Here is a 17,720-nt window from a genome sequence, read left to right as displayed (position 1 = left end):
TGTCTTCCCGCTCCCGGCTCCTCTGTTCGCGGTGAGTGTCCCCTTTCTGTCCCGGGTCCCAGCCAGGGGGGGTAATAGGAGGTGGTAGCGGGGGTGCGCCTACCTTTGTACCACCTTGTACCTTTGCCCCCCTGGCGCTCCCACCATTGCCCCCCCGGCGCTCCCACCATTGCCCCATCGGCACTCCCACCTTTGCCCCCCGGCGCTCCCACCTTTGCCCCATCGGCACTCCCACCTTTGCCCCCCGGCGCTCCCACCTTTGCCCCCCCCCCCCCCCCGGCGCTCACAGCTTTGCCCCCCGGCGCTCCCACCTTTGCCCCTCCGGCGCTCACAGCTTTGTGTGTGTGTGTGTGTGTGTGTGTGTGTGTGTGTGTGTGTGAATCAGTGGGTGTGTGTGGGTGTGTGTATCTGTGTGTGTGTGTATGTGTATCAGTGTGTGTGTGTGTGTGTGTATGTGTATCAGTGTGTGTGTGTGTGTGTGTGTGTGTGTGTGTGTATGTGTATCAGTGTGTGTGTGTGTGTGTGTATGTGTATCTGTGTGTGTGTATTTGTGTGTATGTGTGTGTGTGTGTGTATGTGTATCTCTGTGTGTTTGTGTATCTGTGTGTGTGTGTGTGTGTATCTGTGTGTGTGTGTATCTGTGTGTGTGTGTGTGTGTGTGTCTGTGTGTGTGTGTGTGTGTGTGTGTGTGTTTCAGTGTGTGTGTGTGTGTTTCAGTGTGTGTGTGTGTTTCAGTGTGTGTGTGTGTGTGTGTGTGTATCAGTGGGTCTGTGTGTGTGTGAATCAGTGGGTGTGTGTGTGTGTGTGTGTGTGTGTGTGTGTGTGAATCAGTGTGTGTGTGTGTGTGTGTGTGTGTGAATCAGTGTGTGTGTGTGTGTGTGTGTGAATCAGTGTGTGTGTGTGTGTGTGTGTGTGTGTGTGTGTGTGTGTGTGTGTGTATTAGTGGGTGTGTGTGTGTGTGTGTGTATCAGTGTGTCTGTATCTGTGTGTGTGTGTATTGTATTGTATTGTATGTCTTTATTTATATAGCGCCATTAGTGTACATAGCGCTTCACAGTAGTAATACATGTGGTAATCAAATAAATAACAGATAATATAAAAAACATATCATGGGAATAAGTGCTTTAGACATAAAAGTAACATTTCGGAAGAGGAGTCCCTGCCCCGAGGAGCTTACAGTCTAATTGGTAGGTAGGGAGAACGTACAGAGACAGTAGGAGGGAGTTCTGGTAAGTGCGTCTGCAGGGGGTCAAGCATTATGTATCGTGTTTAGAATATCCACAGTGCTATTCATATGCTTCTTTAAGCAAGTGTGTCTTAAGGTGGGTCTTAAAGGTGGATAGAGAGGGTGCTAGTCGGGTACTGAGGGGAAGGGCATTCCAGAGATGTGGGGCAGTCAGTGAAAAAGGTTTAAGGCGGGAGAGGGCTTTAGATACAAAGGGGGTAGAAAGAAGACATCCTTGAGAAGAACGCAAGAGTCTGGATGGTGCATACCGAGAAATTAGGGATGAGATGTAAGGAGGGGCAGAAGAATGTAAAGCTTTAAAAGTGAGGAGAAGAATGGAGTGTGAGATGCGGGATTTGATCGGAAGCCAGGAGAGGGATTTCATGAGGGGAGATGCTGAGACAGATCTAGGAAAGAGTAGAGTGATTCTGGCAACAGCATTTAGGATAGATTGTAGGGGAGACAGGTGAGAGGCAGGAAGGCCGGACAGCAGGAGGTTACAGTAATCAAGACAGGAGAGAATGAGGGCCTGAGTCAGAGTTTTAGCAGTCGAACAACAGAGGAAAGGGCGTATCTTAGTTATATTGCGGAGGAAAAAGCGACAAGTTTTAGAAATGTTTTGAATGTGAGGGGCGAATGTGAGAGAGGAGTCGAACGTGACCCCTAGGCAGCGTGCTTGGGCTACTGGGTGAATGATTGTAGTTCCAACAGTAATGTGGAAGGAGGTATTAGGGCCAGGTTTGGGAGGAAGTATGAGGAGCTCTGTTTTAGCCATGTTGAGTTTAAGGCGTCGGAGGGCCATCCAGGATGATATAGCAGAGAGACATTCAGAAACTTTGGTTTGTACAGCAGGTGTAAGGTCAGGTGTTGAAAAGTATATTTGTGTGTCGTCGGCATAGAGGTGATAATTAAACCCAAAAGATGTTATTAGGTCACCTAGAGAGAGTGTGTACAGAGAAAAGAGAAGAGGTCCCAGGACAGAGCCCTGGGGTACCCCCACAGAGAGATCAATAGAGGAGGAGGAGGTGTTAGCAGAAGAGACACTAAAAGTACGATGGGAGAGGTAGGATGAGATCCAGGATAGAGCTTTGTTCCGAATACCTAGAGTATGGAGAATGTGGAGGAGAAGAGGGTGGTCCACGGTGTCAAATGCTGCAGAGAGGTCGAGTAATATGAGCAGAGTGTAATGACCTCTGTCTTTGGCAGCATGGATCTCGTCAGTTATTTTAGTGAGGGTTGTTTCCGTGGAGTGAGCAGTGCGGAAGCCAGATTGTAGAGGGTCTAGGAGAGAATAAGTGTTGAGAAAATGGAGCAAGCGAGAGAATACAAGACGTTCAAGTAGTTTAGAGGCAAAAGGCAGGAGGGAGACAGGTCGATAGTTAGAAAGACAGGTAGGGTCAAGCTTGCTGTTTTTGAGTAATGGTATGACTGTTGCATGTTTGAAGGAGGATGGAAAGGTTCCAGAGCAGAGGGAGGAGTTAAAAATGTGTGTAAGCGTAGGGATTATAGTAGGAGCTAGAGGTTTTAGGAGATGGGAGGGAATGGGGTCAAGAGGGCAAGTGGTAGAGGGAGAAGAGGAGATCAACAGCGACACATCCTCCTCTGAGACAGTGGAAAAAGACTCAAGGAAGGCAGGAGGAGAGTTAGGAAGAGGTGTAGGATGGGGGGAAGAAACAGGGGATGTTCTGCCGTATGGATTCCACCTTTTCCTTAAAATAGTCTGCAAAGTCCTGAGCGGAGATGGAGGAAGGAGAGGCAGCTGAGGGTGGTTTGAGTAGAGTATCAAAGACAGAGAACAGTCGGCGTGGGTTAGACTTGTGCATGTTATTAGTGCAGAAAAGTAGGCTTGTTTAGCTTGCGAGAGGGCAGAGTTGAAACAGGATAGCATAAATTTGTAGTGAAGGAAGTCTGCGAGAGTGTGAGACTTCCTCCAGAGGCGTTCAGAGGAACGAGTGGAGGAACGCAGCATGCGCGTGTGGGAATTTAGCCAGGGTCTAGGGTTAGAAGGGCGAGGGCGGCAGAGAGAAAGCGGGGCATGTAGATCAAGAGATGAGGACAAGACAGAGTTGTACTTTCTGACCAGGTTGTCAGGGTCTGTAGCAGAGCTGAGAGAGGAGAGGGAGGAGTGTAAAGTGGACTCAAAGTCAGGTAAGTGAATAGAGCGCAGGTTTCTGCAGAACCGGGGGGTAGATGGAGGTGGAGAAGGGGAGAAGCGAGATAAAGAGAATGAGATGAGATGATGGTCAGAGAGAGGAAAAGGGGAAATGGAGAAATCAGAGAGAGATAAGTTTTTAGTGAAAACCAGGTCTAAGTAGTGGCCATCCTTGTGGGTGCTGGCTGCAGTCCACTGTTGAAGGCCAAAAGAAGAGGTAAGAGAAAGAAAGCGGGAAGCCCAAGAGAGAGAGGGGTCATCAATGTGGCAATTGAAGTCCCCAAGGAGAAGAACAGGGGAGTCTGAGGAGAGAAAGAAAGAGAGCCAGGATTCAAAGTGAGAGAGAAAGGCAGAAGGGGGATGAGTAGAGGTAGGTGGGCGATAGATGACCGCCACATGAACAGGGAGAGGAGTGAAGATCTGGACAGTGTGAGCCTCAAAGGAGGGAAAAGCAAGAGAGGGGGGAATAGGAAGGGTTCGGTAACGGCAGACAGAGGAGAGCAGGAGCCCCACGCCTCCACCCCTGCCATCAGGGCGCGGTGTGTGTGTGTGTATCAGTGTGTCTGTATCTGTGTGTGTGTGTGTGTGTGTATCAGTGTGGCTTTTTTGGCGATAAGCTGGTGATAAGTGGCTTATCGCTGCTTACTGCATGAGGGCCTTAGGGAGGATTTGTTCCTTTAAAGTACACCTAGTTTGGCATAGGATTTGGATGTCAGGGTATCAATGTGCAACCCAAATGTTAAATGGGAGTTGAATGATCAGATATTTCAAACAAGTAACAGGGGCTAGGATGGTTTTAGAGCTGGTTTTTATCTGAAGCTCTGTCATTGGCAGCTTTAGCAATTTAGCTCTGGTCCCAAATACCATTGTTACAGTCTTGTCAGTGTTTAAAATCAGTTTGTTTTGGGAAATCCAGTTTCAAGTCTCAAAAATCAGATTGAAGTACGTGTTCAAGGTCAGAGAGGCGAGGGCTGCGTGCATATAGGATAAGATCTAAGGCCTCTCACAATAACCCGTTAGGAATATTAATTCCTCATCTATCCGACATAAGTATAAAATATAGTCTACCAAGACCCCTAATACAGAGTTACCCACCTTATACGGGAGCAGCTGCCAGACGAGTATAGTAAATGTATCTTATTTCTTTTGCCACTGGAGGGCAGCGTGGAGTTGCAAGGAGTGGCGCCCGTAAGGACGACGTGCCAGTTAGGCGGAAGGAGAAGCGCACACACTTTTATGTGAAACGGATATATTTGGGGAGGGATTTAGGAGTCTGAGTAAGAAAATTAACCATTTAAATATGTACAGATTTAATCCCACTTTTGGAAATTAGGGATGTTGCCTAAAAGTTTGAGAATGCATAAAGTGCCACCCATGGGCTTTAATGAAGCAGCATTTGTGGGCTAAATGGAACAGCATTCTGTATAAAGGTATTTTGGACTCGATATAAATAATTGATGCCAAAAACTAATATTAAGTAAATTGAGAATGGAAAAATCTTCAACACAAACGTACAGAATGTGATATTCTGAGAGATCTTACAGATGTTATCAAATCCCACAATGAATATATAGAAAATGTCTGTATAGAACGAGTCAAACAAGAATATGCCAATAAAACGTTTAATTGGGAGATACAGGGGCCACAATTCAGGTCATTTAGCTGAAAGAAGAGAAGCCGGTCAGCCGGTAGAGCAGGTCAGCCGGTCAGCCAGTAGAGCAGGTCAGCAGGTCAGCCAGAAGAGCAGGTCAGCCGGTCAGCCGGTAGAGCAGGTCAGCCGGTCAGCTCTGAGATCAGCATTACTTATATCCCCTAAACGTTGTCCCCTGCATGTAATGCTGCAGAACAGCCTACACTGCATATACTGTACATGAGATACTTAACCCTTTCTTTTCGCTCGACTAATCTGAATGATTTGCTAATTGGTTTGTAATTAGAGAGATATTTGTAGCAGAATCCCATGTATGTTATTTTTACCTTTTTAGATACCGTTTTGTGTAATAAAATATATGAGATCAGAGGGGCTTCCTGTTTGCACTCGTGTTTTGGCAGAAGTGTATATGTGACCCTATAAATCTCCCTCACACCTGGGCTTGGCAGCGTGACACTAGTGCAGCGTCCTGGGGAAGAATCACTGAGCTGTTAGCAATAGATACAACGGATAGAAAAGACACTACACATAGGTTTGATTAAAGAGAGTATTTTATTGAAATAATGAATCTCTTTGCTGGGAGGGGCCTGCAGCACATTGCAGAGCGATATAGTAACACGCAGAGCAATGCATTGCAGGCCCCTCCGGCAGCAAAGGGGTGAAGACCAATGCAGGGTGTATAAAGATCTCACTGATAATTCATGCACAAAGTGCAGTTTGTTGCTGTGATCCAGAGGAAGGCGAAACATAACCCCTGCTGTGCAATGGGGGAAAAAAATTCCTTCCTGACCCCATTAAATGGCGATCGGATGGTCCCTGGATCACTGCGCAGTGAGATCAGATGGAGCAGCACAGATCAGCGTTGTTATACACAGGGGCACACTCAGTATATAGAGATGCAGGTGATGGGGCCCTTGTGCCCCTGTGTATAACTCACCTGCTCCCCCATCCCCCTGCATATCTATCCCATTCACCCCTTTTCCTCCCGCATACCTCGCAGGGCCGGCCGGCCATTAGGCGGTCGCCTAGCGCGCAGAGGTCCTAGGGGCGCATTAATAATCATTATTATTTTTTCCTCTTATTATTTTATTTATTTATCTTTTTTTTTAAATTATTATTCTTTTTTTTATCCAGTATTTTGGCGCCCTTTTATTTTTATTTTGCGTTGCGCTGGGGTGCGGTCGCACCCCCCTGCAGCCCCGATATCTACGCCACTGTTTATTTTATTATTTTATTTATCTTATTATTTTTTATACAACTGGGGCACAAATTTTAAGTTTTGCCTCGGGCGCATGAAACCCGTGCTCTGGCCCTGCTCCTTGTTCTCTCTCACCCTCTCACGCCCAATATCCCTATCTCCCTCTAGTACCTGCCCCTCCCTCAGCCTTCCTGATCTTATCTGCCTCTCCTGCGGTCAAATCAACTTCTCAGGGCCCCTAGAATACCCCTGTATCTACGCCCTGGCTCCTCTGCTACCTGCACCTGGCTTCTTCTCCGCCTAAAAAAGGTGAAGCAGCAGATCTGTCCGCACCTCTCGTATTCTCCTACCTGCTCCCGGGGTCTTCTCCTCCGCCTAAAAAAGGTGAAGCAGCAGATCCGGCCACACCTGTCGTATGCTCCTTGGTCATCGTACACCACGTCTGCGTCATCGGCCGCCTTGTAGCCCACCTCATTGTTCCACTTGACGCCCGCTTTGTCGTATGCCTCGTCGTCCGCCTCGTAGCCCGCCTCGTCGTCTGGTGGCACAAAGGGCACCACCTTCGTGTGTGTCCTGATCTGCAGGAGACATGAAGTGTTTGTAACCAGGGACAGTGATACTCTGTATCGCAAGAGCTCCTGTGCCACTTATACCCCATCCCCAATACCACGTTATACCGCCCTCCACAGGGCAAATACCCGTTATACCCACCTCCCCAGGCCCAGTACCCAGTTATACAACCTTCCCAAGGCCCAGTACCCTGTTATACGCCCCTCCCCAGGCCCAGTACTCGTTATACCCACCTCACCAGGCCCAGTACCCATTATATACCCCTCCCCAGAAGGTCATGTTTCTATTTATCAAAAATACATTGAGTTACCTCTGGTTTTCAGGCATGTCCTGGGGGAGTTATCACAGAGACACAGAAACGTCGCTGAGTTTGGGTTAGTAACTCCCTTAACTTCTCAGCAGTTGAATTCCCCATTAGGCGCTTAGCACGTTAAAAACAAGCGTTGCTATTTCTCTGCATGAAGTTGCAGGTAATTGGAAGAGTTACACAGTGACGGCTATTTCATCACTCACCTTCTTCCCCCGAAACGGTCTTTTCTGTCTTATTTCCGGCTTCACATCGGATATCCATATCCATTCTTGGCCTCTGATCTGTATGCAAGGCAATGCTTTAAGACAGGGTTGCACAACCTTTTCCCCCTGCTCCCCCCTCCACCTTCCCCACCTTGTCTCCGACGTTCTGATGTAACGACGTCATGTGATATCACGTTGCTATGGCAATGCCACATCATGTGACGCCACGTTGCTATCGCCAGAAGCCACCGGAGACAAGGAAAGGGAACTTACAGAGGCCTTGCACGCGATCTCCGGCATTTAATTTAAATGCTGTGGGGAAGAGCGAGGGGCCTCTGTAAGCGCCGAGCCCCTCCTCCCAAGAAAATGTCGTGCCCCTTGATTTGCGCACCCCTGCTTTAAGAGATATTCTGGGACCCTCCAACTCCTCCATCGGACCCTTCCTCATATTGACTGACCTTGCAGTGCTCTGCACTGACTTGCACTGACCTGCTATGGTGCTTCTCAAAATACCATGCTAACTCATTCTGAACATACATGTGTCCTTTTTACATGTTACTCAGCTTGTATGGGCCACAGACAGCTTTCCCGGGGTCCAGGACTAGTTTCCACCGGGGACACTCACCCATGGGTCGGCGACTTTGCGAGAACCCACCCCCCCCAACCTGTTTTCTCTTGCACTGCCATAGACAACAACATTTCGGCCTGCTGGTCTTTCTCAGGTAAAGTGGCTAAACCCACTAAATCCAGCAAAGAAAGGCCAGCAGCCGAAACATTGTAGTCTGTGGCACAATAAATTATCTTTTTTTATTCAAATCCGTGTGCCCTTTCCCATCAATCATATTGTATCCATTGGACGAAATGCCGGTCTTCCCTGAGACTAAGGGGCACCGGTAAAAGTATCACTACTTATTGTTTTTTTTTGGTGTGCAGCAAATCCCCATCATTTTTGCGTTCTCTTGCTCTGCCCCAATCTGACACACCACCTTGCTCTCTCACCCCCCTCTTAGACTCCCCTGTCACCCTTTCCTTCCTCAAAGGATGTCCTTTAATCAGATCTTACCCAAATTGTCTCCATCTCCCTTGGAAATGTTCTGTCTTTAAGCTGTGCGGCTCCTCTTGATCCGAACTTTCTTAGCTGACCCCTTTAGGTTTCGGCTCCGAGGGTCTAAAAAATAAGCGACTCCGAAAAGATGTGAAATATGCGCACGGGTCCTAATGGGGCACTGAGGGGGAGACTTAAATACTAGTAAATATAATCTACTGTGCTAACAAATATAATCTATTAACTAAGAAATATAACTTATTAAACGAAGAAATATAATTTATTAAACTAACAAATATAACTTATTAAACTAAGAAATATAACTTATTAAACTAAGAAATATATTTTATTAAACTAAGAAATATAACTTATTAAACGAAGAAATATAACTTATTAAACTTAGAAATATAATCTATTAAACTAAATAAATATCTATTAAACTAAATAAATATCTATTCAACTAAATAAATATAATCTATTTAAAAACAATACAATAAAAAGCTGGAGAAATGATACGTCAACCAAGCAACAGATGTGATGCCAATAAGCGTTGAACTCCTTGCAGATCCACCGTCAGCTGGTTGTGGCAGAAAGTGGTGACATACAGTAGAACAGAGTGGTTGAGCTGTAACCACGGCAGTCAGGTCAGAAATCAACACAATATTTTTTGAAATTTAGAATGAGAATGTTCTGTATGTCACATTCTGGGCTCAGACTCTGAGCCCTGTCACATGTTAGCAGCTTGTGATAATAGAAAGTATCCATATACTGGTATGTGATAAGAAACATGAAGGTCATTTTATAATGGGTCCCATAACCTGCTTTATATGAAGTATCATTTTACACTAATTAGTAGAGATGTTACATTTTGAAAAATAGCACTTCTGGCGACATTGTTCATTTTCTCTACAAATGATAAATGAAAAAGTTGGATAAAACGTTATATGTGTGTGTGCGCGCGCAATATATATATATAGAGGTATCAGTACCGTGTTAGCCGAGCTTCAATAATCAAAAAATAAATAGATAATACCGTTCTGTGGCTAACGAAATGCTTTTATTTGTGCGAGCTTTCGAGATACACTGATCTCTTCTTCCGGCGATGTTACAATGAATGAAGCAAGCAAAAGGTATACTTAAAAACAGTGTCTCTTGGAATGTTATCTGTGCTGGTCCTTCCCCCGGTGTGGATGTGTTTTATGCCTAGAGACAGCTGTGTGTGCATAGATATAGCACAGTATGTTAAATTACGCTGCGGGGTCATGTGACGTCACCCTCGTCAAATGCCGCTGCAGGTCACATGACGCCGCATCAAGGTAAGGGGGGGGGGCGCGAGCACCGGCAGGGGGGCGAGCTGCAAAAGTTTGTGCTCCCCTGGTATAACCAATAAATAATATAGCTGATATAGCAATTTGGTTGTGGCTAGAGAGAGATTATAATGGCAGTGAGAATTAGTGGTCAGAATTAATAACAGTGCAATTACTAAAAAGTAGCTGTAATAAAATAATAATAAACACTATGCCTAAACACAATAAAAGTCCAGAAACCTAGCTCTAATAGCTATGTTATAACTCAATCATAAAAGGATCCAATTCGGGCGTCCTCTGGAGCCCTGGCAGCTCTCTTCAGGGAAACAACCACCTCCTCGATAGATATCTAAACAAAAAAAAGAAGAGAAAGTGCCCACTCCATGTGTAAATTCGGTTTAACAATTTCATTTCCTGGACAAGATAAAAATAGCAAACTCACAAACATCCGTTTGGTAAAAGCATTGTGTGAGACAGGCTCGGGCTCCGTGGTAATCCGGTGGTCACTCCGCAGCTCCAGACTTTGGACGATGACCGGGAAACTCGATAGGCTGCGCCCCTCGCAGTGTGGTCCTCCAGCAATCTGTGGTATGTTGTGGTTCCACTGTAAATCCGGTGTCTCGTCTTGGTCGCGTACCAACTTCCCTTCCGGCGTCAGGACGTATAGTGTGGCAATAGCAACGAGAAGAAAGTACTGAGGTGGGGTTGGATCCTCCTCGGTTATTTCTTGTTTTATTAATAAATAATTTACTATATTTTAATCTCTGGTGCGCATTGTGTGCATTTTTCTTCTTGTCTGCACAGTGCTTCAGATGCTGCATCTGAAAAAATGCCGGTGGATCGGGATGTGAGGTAGGAAAGTGACGTCCGCGCCGGAACGTTATTGCCACGCCTCCAAATATTTATTGCCACGCCCCCAATCGCACCCGCTGCATACCCTGCAAAGCCATAAAAAAGCTCAGGCTTCAGCAAGTGTATTGCAGCGTGTGTGCCTTCCCTCCGTCTGAAATACTATAGACGCAGCCTTATCGACGCTTACTAAATAGGCCCGTGTCTCTCTCTCTCTCTCTGTGTCTCTCTCTCTCTCTCTGTGTCTCTGTCTCTCTCTGTGTCTCTGTCTCTCTCTGTGTGTCTCTCTGTGTCTCTGTCTCTCTCTCTGTGTCTCTGTCTCTCTCTGTGTGTCTCTGTTTCTCTCTGTGTGTCTCTGTCAAAAGAACATTTCAGTATTGCCAAAGCGTGAGTAAAAGGGGGTGTGGGACAATGATTACACGAATACTAGGGGGTACGGTATAATGGTTATACAGTACATTACTTTTGTCTCTCTCTCCCTATGTCCCTCTCTCTGTCTCTCTCTCATTCTCTGTCTCTCTCTCTCTCTGTGTCTCTCTCTCATTCTCTGTCTCTCTCTCATTCTCTGTCTCTCATTCTCTGTCTCTCATTCTCTGTCTCTCTCTCATTCTCTGTCTCTCTCTCTCATCCCTGTATGATAGGTATGTTCCAACTCTATTTTTTGCTCTTCTTTTCCGTTTGAGAGGAGGGAGTCCCTCACCTCTTCAGCCACACACCAGGAACGCTGGGTTGCTTTCAGACGCTCGGAGAGGCGGATACAGTCGTGGATTGCAGGCACTGATTTATCTGGTAAGTACCGCAAACATGCTTGAACAAGGGCCGTAGACATTTTATTTGATGGTTTAGATTATCATTGTCTGTGGTTGTTAGTTATTGGTATTAGAGTTTTTTGATGTTGTTACGAATCAAATACATTTTGAAGTAGTAATCCCCTCCGAACTGGGCATTCCTGGCCAATAATGCCCTGGCTGTAAGAGTTGAAGGGCCCAAGCAAAGCCCCCACCTCTATACACACTAACACTGCAGGGGCATCAGAGTGTCTTGTTGTCATGGCAACAGGGGGTGTCACGTGATGTAATTTGTTTAATAAATTATTTTTTAAGGTGTCCCGGTTTTTCATTTTCGAAATCTGGTCACCCTATTGATCAAGCAGAAAAAGTGAAGAAACAATTGTAGTTTTGCTAATGGACGTCATTTTGGCATATCATTCGCTTTGAGGATACCCATTAATATGAAGAAAAATAACATCGATTCCCAATGTAGCCCCCCTTCCCTGGGCCAATCGCAGATCGGGCCCCCCTCCTCTGTACTAGGGTCTGGCTACGTGTCTGAGTGTGGTGCATACCTGCTGGCAACAGGGGGGCCTGAGTCTCCCGCGATGGTATGGGGGATGACAGGATCAGGTTTCTGGGGTGAATGCCTCCGTCTTATCAGAGCAGGATGAAATTTCTCTTCAGAAGGACTTGGAGAGACTGGAAACGTGGGCAGGTAAATGGCAAATGAGGTTTAATACAGATAAATATAAGGTTATGCATTTGGGATGCAAGAATAAAAAGGCGACTTACAAATTAAATGGAGATATATTGGGGGAATCCTTGATGGAGAAGGATTTAGGGGTGCTTGTAGACAGCAGGCTTAGCAATAGTGCCCAATGTCATGCAGTAGCTGCAAAGGCAAACAAGATCTTATCTTGCATCAAACGGGCAATTGATGGAAGGGAAGTAGACATAATTATGCCCCTTTACAAAGCATTAGTAAGACCACACCTTGAATATGGAGTACAATTTTGGGCACCAATCCTAAGAAAAGACATTTTGGAACTAGAGAGAGTGCAGAGAAGAGCCACCAAATTAATAAAGGGGATGGACATTCTAACTTATGAGGAGAGGCTAGCTATATTGGATTTATTTACATTAGAAAAGAGGCGTCTAAGAGGGGATATCATAACTATATACAAATATATTCAGGGACAATACAAGGAGCTTTCAAAAGAACTATTCATCCCACGGGCAGTACAAAGGACTCGGGCCATCCCTTAAGGTTGGAGGAAAGGAAATTTCACCAGCAACAAAGGAAAGGGTTCTTTACAGTAAGGGCAGTTAAAATGTGGAACTCATTACCCATGGAGACTGTGATGGCAGATACAATAGATTTGTTCAAAAAAAGGTTGGACATCTTTTTAGATGGGACAGGTATACAGGGATATACCAAATAAGTATATATGGGAAGGATGTTGATCCAGGGATTAATCCGATTGCCAATTCTTGGAGTCAGGAAGGAATTAATTTTTCCCCTTAATGGGGTTTTTTGTTTGCCTTCCTCTGGATCAATAAGTAAGTATCTGTTGTCTGAATTTAGCATAGGTTGAACTTGATGGACGTACGTCTTTTTTCAACCTCATCTATTATGTAACTATGTATGTAATGGTGCAGCGCCTCCATCTCTGAGCCCCAGGAATACGGGTGGAATCCTTCCAGAGAGTCCCCCCCCCCCCCCTCGGGGATGAGAGATTCCAGTCTCACACTGTATATCTTTAAAAGCAGCCGCAGCTCTTTATTCACAGCAGCAGAATAGCAGCAACAAGACTATATATCAGGTACAGGGTGTCTTCCTCCACACAGGACTGCTCTCCCTCAGGATGGTCTCTGTGTCCCTGCCACCACCCCAGGTCAAGGGCACCCAGGGTGGGGCTAGCTCTTCCCTCGCCCCCTAAACAGGGTGAGAGGAATTGGTCCACCTCCCTAACTAAGGTTGCATCAGCTCTACTCAGAGGCTGATGGCTCCCCTTCTCCAACGGCCAATTGATATAGGCTCTCTCTGTCACCCTGGGCCAGCCAGGTGACAGACTCAGCAGACTCTAACTCTGGACTGAACTCTTAACTCTGACACACACTTCTACTAAATAGGAAGTGCACTGCTCTTTATGATATTGGCAGGCACTGCCCCTGTGTCTCTGCCTACCACACAGGGTCAGGTACCAATTTCAGGAATGTCCCGTTATTAGCGTAAACACAACAGAGTTCCATGGATCTAGCATTAAGACTGTAAGCTCTGCAGGCCAGGGATTTCCTTTCCTATTGTCTGATTTTGTTTGTTGCACTTATTGTACTATAATTCTCTGTACTGTATTGCCTCTCTTATAAAGCGCTATATAAATAAATATTTACATACATAATATATCTTAATGCATCTTAAGACACCTTAGAGTTCCCTCTATAAGACACTTTATGGTCCACTCAAGTGAATAGTCTGTAAGTAGGGTGACCATTCGTCCCGGTTTTGCCGGGACAGTCCCGTTTTTTTCTGCCCTGTCCCGATTTTAGCTCCGTCCCGGTTATGTCCCGGTTTTTGTCCCTGGTCCCGGTATTGCGGGGCAGCGGCGGTGAGGAGAATGCGGCGGCCGGTAAGTATTTTCTATGTGTGTGTGTGAATGCTGCCGGGGAGACTGAATGAAGGAGAATGCCGGGGGCGGGACTTAGAATGCCGGCCGGCCCGCAGGGGATTGGTTGCAGGCAGGTCAGAGGAAGCCGGGGGCGGGACTTCCGCTTTGTGCAGAGCACAAGTGTCTTCCCGCTCCCGGCTCCTCTGTTCGCGGTGAGTGTCCCCTTTCTGTCCCGGGTCCCAGCCAGGGGGGGTAATAGGAGGTGGTAGCGGGGGTGCGCCTACCTTTGTACCACCTTGTACCTTTGCCCCCCTGGCGCTCCCACCATTGCCCCCCCGGCGCTCCCACCATTGCCCCATCGGCACTCCCACCTTTGCCCCCCGGCGCTCCCACCTTTGCCCCATCGGCACTCCCACCTTTGCCCCCCGGCGCTCCCACCTTTGCCCCCCCCCCCCCGGCGCTCACAGCTTTGCCCCCCGGCGCTCCCACCTTTGCCCCTCCGGCGCTCACAGCTTTGTGTGTGTGTGTGTGTGTGTGTGTGTGTGTGTGTGTGTGTGTGAATCAGTGGGTGTGTGTGGGTGTGTGTATCTGTATGTGTGTGTATGTGTATCAGTGTGTGTGTGTGTGTGTGTGTGTGTGTGTGTATGTGTATCAGTGTGTGTGTGTGTGTGTGTGTGTGTGTGTGTGTGTATGTGTATCAGTGTGTGTGTGTGTGTGTGTGTGTATGTGTATCTGTGTGTGTGTATTTGTGTGTATGTGTGTGTGTGTGTGTGTATGTGTATCTCTGTGTGTTTGTGTATCTGTGTGTGTGTGTGTATCTGTGTGTGTGTGTATCTGTGTGTATCTGTGTGTGTGTGTGTGTGTGTGTGTGTCAGTGTGTGTGTGTGTGTGTGTGTGTGTGTGTGTGTGTGTGTGTGTGTGTGTGTGTGTGTTTCAGTGTGTGTGTGTGTGTTTCAGTGTGTGTGTGTGTTTCAGTGTGTGTGTGTGTGTGTGTGTGTATCAGTGGGTCTGTGTGTGTGTGAATCAGTGGGTGTGTGTGTGTGTGTGAATCAGTGGGTGGGTGTGTGTGTGTGTGTGTGTGTGTGAATCAGTGTGTGTGTGTGTGTGTGTGTGTGTGAATCAGTGTGTGTGTGTGTGTGTGTGTGTGAATCAGTGTGTGTGTGTGTGTGTGTGTGTGTGTGTGTGTGTGTGTATTAGTGGGTGTGTGTGTGTGTGTGTGTATGTATCAGTGTGTCTGTATCTGTGTGTGTGTGTATTGTATTGTATTGTATGTCTTTATTTATATAGCGCCATTAGTGTACATAGCGCTTCACAGTAGTAATACATGTGGTAATCAAATAAATAACAGATAATATAAAAAACATATCATGGGAATAAGTGCTTTAGACATAAAAGTAACATTTCGGAAGAGGAGTCCCTGCCCCGAGGAGCTTACAGTCTAATTGGTAGGTAGGGAGAACGTACAGAGACAGTAGGAGGGAGTTCTGGTAAGTGCGTCTGAAGGGGGTCAAGCATTATGTATCGTGTTTAGAATATCCACAGTGCTATTCATATGCTTCTTTAAGCAAGTGTGTCTTAAGGTGGGTCTTAAAGGTGGATAGAGAGGGTGCTAGTCGGGTACTGAGGGGAAGGGCATTCCAGAGATGTGGGGCAGTCAGTGAAAAAGGTTTAAGGCGGGAGAGGGCTTTAGATACAAAGGGGGTAGAAAGAAGACATCCTTGAGAAGAACGCAAGAGTCTGGATGGTGCATACCGAGAAATTAGGGATGAGATGTAAGGAGGGGCAGAAGAATGTAAAGCTTTAAAAGTGAGGAGAAGAATGGAGTGTGAGATGCGGGATTTGATCGGAAGCCAGGAGAGGGATTTCATGAGGGGAGATGCTGAGACAGATCTAGGAAAGAGTAGAGTGATTCTGGCAACAGCATTTAGGATAGATTGTAGGGGAGACAGGTGAGAGGCAGGAAGGCCGGACAGCAGGAGGTTACAGTAATCAAGACAGGAGAGAATGAGGGCCTGAGTCAGAGTTTTAGCAGTCGAACAACAGAGGAAAGGGCGTATCTTAGTTATATTGCGGAGGAAAAAGCGACAAGTTTTAGAAATGTTTTGAATGTGAGGGGCGAATGTGAGAGAGGAGTCGAACGTGACCCCTAGGCAGCGTGCTTGGGCTACTGGGTGAATGATTGTAGTTCCAACAGTAATGTGGAAGGAGGTATTAGGGCCAGGTTTGGGAGGAAGTATGAGGAGCTCTGTTTTAGCCATGTTGAGTTTAAGGCGTCGGAGGGCCATCCAGGATGATATAGCAGAGAGACATTCAGAAACTTTGGTTTGTACAGCAGGTGTAAGGTCAGGTGTTGAAAAGTATATTTGTGTGTCGTCGGCATAGAGGTGATAATTAAACCCAAAAGATGTTATTAGGTCACCTAGAGAGAGTGTGTACAGAGAAAAGAGAAGAGGTCCCAGGACAGAGCCCTGGGGTACCCCCACAGAGAGATCAATAGAGGAGGAGGAGGTGTTAGCAGAAGAGACACTAAAAGTACGATGGGAGAGGTAGGATGAGATCCAGGATAGAGCTTTGTTCCGAATACCTAGAGTATGGAGAATGTGGAGGAGAAGAGGGTGGTCCACGGTGTCAAATGCTGCAGAGAGGTCGAGTAATATGAGCAGAGTGTAATGACCTCTGTCTTTGGCAGCATGGATCTCGTCAGTTATTTTAGTGAGGGTTGTTTCCGTGGAGTGAGCAGTGCGGAAGCCAGATTGTAGAGGGTCTAGGAGAGAATAAGTGTTGAGAAAATGGAGCAAGCGAGAGAATACAAGACGTTCAAGTAGTTTAGAGGCAAAAGGCAGGAGGGAGACAGGTCGATAGTTAGAAAGACAGGTAGGGTCAAGCTTGCTGTTTTTGAGTAATGGTATGACTGTTGCATGTTTGAAGGAGGATGGAAAGGTTCCAGAGCAGAGGGAGGAGTTAAAAATGTGTGTAAGCGTAGGGATTATAGTAGGAGCTAGAGGTTTTAGGAGATGGGAGGGAATGGGGTCAAGAGGGCAAGTGGTAGAGGGAGAAGAGGAGATCAACAGCGACACATCCTCCTCTGAGACAGTGGAAAAAGACTCAAGGAAGGCAGGAGGAGAGTTAGGAAGAGGTGTAGGATGGGGGGAAGAAACAGGGGATGTTCTGCCGTATGGATTCCACCTTTTCCTTAAAATAGTCTGCAAAGTCCTGAGCGGAGATGGAGGAAGGAGAGGCAGCTGAGGGTGGTTTGAGTAGAGTATCAAAGACAGAGAACAGTCGGCGTGGGTTAGACTTGTGCATGTTATTAGTGCAGAAAAGTAGGCTTGTTTAGCTTGCGAGAGGGCAGAGTTGAAACAGGATAGCATAAATTTGTAGTGAAGGAAGTCTGCGAGAGTGTGAGACTTCCTCCAGAGGCGTTCAGAGGAACGAGTGGAGGAACGCAGCATGCGCGTGTGGGAATTTAGCCAGGGTCTAGGGTTAGAAGGGCGAGGGCGGCAGAGAGAAAGCGGGGCATGTAGATCAAGAGATGAGGACAAGACAGAGTTGTACTTTCTGACCAGGTTGTCAGGGTCTGTAGCAGAGCTGAGAGAGGAGAGGGAGGAGTGTAAAGTGGACTCAAAGTCAGGTAAGTGAATAGAGCGCAGGTTTCTGCAGAACCGGGGGGTAGATGGAGGTGGAGAAGGGGAGAAGCGAGATAAAGAGAATGAGATGAGATGATGGTCAGAGAGAGGAAAAGGGGAAATGGAGAAATCAGAGAGAGATAAGTTTTTAGTGAAAACCAGGTCTAAGTAGTGGCCATCCTTGTGGGTGCTGGCTGCAGTC

At 46.7% G+C, this 17,720-nt stretch overlaps 1 long non-coding RNA gene across 2 annotated transcripts in view; it reads left to right on the top strand.

Moving 5' to 3' along the window:
* LOC142485400 (uncharacterized) overlaps window positions 1-17,720 on the top strand; it is an 84,451-nt gene that overhangs the window by 44,919 nt on the left and 21,812 nt on the right. For both annotated transcript variants that reach the window (XR_012798455.1, XR_012798456.1), the window contains 2 exons: window positions 10,466-10,513; window positions 11,194-11,299. This is a non-coding gene — a long non-coding RNA (uncharacterized LOC142485400). The remainder of the gene's footprint in view (window positions 1-10,465; window positions 10,514-11,193; window positions 11,300-17,720) is intronic.

The sequence above is a fragment of the Ascaphus truei genome, unplaced genomic scaffold (assembly GCF_040206685.1).
Source record: "Ascaphus truei isolate aAscTru1 unplaced genomic scaffold, aAscTru1.hap1 HAP1_SCAFFOLD_588, whole genome shotgun sequence".
Classification (NCBI taxonomy): Eukaryota; Metazoa; Chordata; class Amphibia; order Anura; family Ascaphidae; genus Ascaphus; species Ascaphus truei.
Note: the sequence above shows the minus strand (reverse complement) of the source record. Positions and strands in the feature narration are given on the sequence as shown.